Here is a 2,412-nt window from a genome sequence, read left to right on the forward strand (position 1 = left end):
TGGAGAAGTGATCGACAGAGAAGGAACAAAAATCCCCAGGTGGCAGGAGAAGTTTGGGAAGGAGTACAGGTACAGACAGCCAGCACCATGTTGATCTTTGATTCAGCTAATCTCCTTGTGGAGAAGCCATGAGGTTGGGGTAATTGGATGATTGTATAATGTGCCTATGTGGGTGAACTTTTTCTTGTGTCCAGCACAGATTAAGTCTAACTGTGGCCCACTACTGATTATCCTGTCACAGGAGTCTTCAAGTGGCAGGTGCCCTACTTGCTTGACCCATGCCCATTGAGAATGTGGCAAGAACCAAGAGCTCTGACATGACATTATGAGCAAGTAGAGTGGTTGAGAAATGGAGGGAGAGCACTCAGAATCACCAGGAGATTAAAACAACAAACAGTGGAGCTCCAAATGCCAAAAAGCCAGGTTAAGCACATGGTGGGGACACTGAACCACAATGTAGAGTTTGGCAAGGTCTTGGGGTCTCCACTCTTCTGAGCTATAGAGTTCCCAGTGATGTGAATAGGGGTGCCTTCTGATCAGGAGCATCCCAGTGGACACTCAGTTGCTCCTCAGTGTGCATGTGGTATTATCAGAAGGCCTGATAGAAAATGCAGGTAGAATTATGTGGGTGCAATCCAGTGTCCCCAGAAAAGTGCTTACCTCCTGGCCAGCTAGCCAAAATCTATTGTCATTGTGTCCAGATGGGGTCCAGGTTCTTGGTGTCCCAAACAAAAAACTGAGCAAGACATATTCAATTAACAGGCAAAGTTCAGATTTATTGAAGGTGAAGGTGAAAGTAGCACTCTGTTAGGTAGAGTGGAGTGGGCCAAGAAAGAGAGAGGATCCCAAGGCCCTAATATCTGGAAATTAGGGTCTCATATGGTAAACTGTGAGGCATTCTCTTCCCTATATGGACCTGATTGAAACCTTACCCCATTTGCTCCCATTTGTTACTTTATGATTCTTTTTTTTTTCCATCCTGCTACATTTTAATTAAGTACAAAGACTGCTACTCTCCAGGCAGGTCACCTAGAGTCCATTTATTTACTCACTGCTCTGTTTGGCCTCCAATCTCTTGTCTCTCTCTTCAACAATGGTGAGGTGGATTCCTTTTCCTTGGGGAAGAGAAATACATGGTTTGTTGCCTTTGCCAATAACAAAAATGTTGAGAGCCGGGTGGCAAAGCTGTTACCATTGGCATCTTTCACATGAACCATGTCAAAAGAGCCAGGATGTCTCTCTCTATGTTGGTAATCACACCAATTCTTCCCAAGTTAGCACCTCTGGTCACCATACACAGGTTACCAGTGTCAAACTAGATGAAATCGGTAATCTTGCCTGTCTCCAAATCAGTCTGAATGGTGTCATTCACCTTGATTAGGAGATCAGGGTAGTGAATGGTTCGAGCATCATGAGTCACCAGGTGAGGGATTCCTTTTGTGCTCTAAAGATCTTTCTCACTTTGCACAACTTGTACTTGGCTTCCTCAGGTGTAATGTGATGAATAGCAAAGTGACCCTTGGTGTCATAGATCAGATGGAAATTCTCTCTAGTCTTATTAATTCTGATGACATCCATAAAACCAGCGGGGTAGGTTATATCAGTTCAGACTTTGCCATCGATCTAAGTGAAGTGCTGCATGCAAATCTTTTTTACTTTATCTCCTGTCAGGGCATACTTAAGTCTGTTCCTTAGAAAAATGATGAGAGGAAGACATTCTCTCAGCTTGTGGGAACGAGTGGATGGACAAGGAGCAAACATGCTAGTCAATTTGTCTAGCATCCAATGCTTAGGAGCTGCTACCCACTTCAGATGCTTCTTGGGACCATGAGCCTGGCTGCTCTAGGCATGGAAAGGGCACTTTATGATTCTTGATTTGAATATTGTCTAATTTTTCTGCCATTGGTTACATTAGAAAACCTAATTAGAACACTGTCCACTTTAGCCCCAATGGTCATGATAAAATACTGCACATGTGGTGGGAGTTGTCATGGTGATAAGTCCTCCATGGCAGGAGTTGGCATGGTAATGGGATTTGTAGTAAACTGGAACAGGATCGGTCTCCTTGTCTTTTCCTCCAGCAGCTTCTTTCTAATAAACTGTCTTTGCCATATTGGTGTCCCTGAACTCCTACCTAACAAAAAAACACCCTAAGGGAGGAAAAGGAAGGAAGAAATGAAGACTAAAGCAGAAAAAAGTGGAATAGAGCCTGCCAAAGTAATAGGAATATTAGCAAAACTAAGATTTAGGTTTTTGAAAAGATAAATACAATTGACAAATCTTTAACTCAACTAAAAATAGAGAAGACACAGATAAACAAAATAAGAAATGAAAGAAGAGACATTACCACTGATATCACTGAAATGCCAAGAGACTACTATGAGCAATTACATGCCAACCAAGTGGGTAACC

General features: G+C 42.7%; 1 pseudogene across 1 annotated transcript; it reads right to left on the reverse strand.

Moving 5' to 3' along the window:
• Positions 1-1,044: 1,044 nt before the first annotated feature.
• Positions 1,045-1,828, reverse strand: LOC306654745 (small ribosomal subunit protein eS4-like; annotated as a pseudogene). Its single transcript has one exon. The product of its transcript is annotated as a small ribosomal subunit protein eS4-like (transcript).
• Between the last annotated feature and the right edge of the window lie 584 nt (positions 1,829-2,412).

Source organism: Sciurus vulgaris (genome assembly GCF_902686455.1).
Source record: "Sciurus vulgaris genome assembly, chromosome: 2".
In the NCBI taxonomy this organism is placed as follows: Eukaryota; Metazoa; Chordata; class Mammalia; order Rodentia; family Sciuridae; genus Sciurus; species Sciurus vulgaris.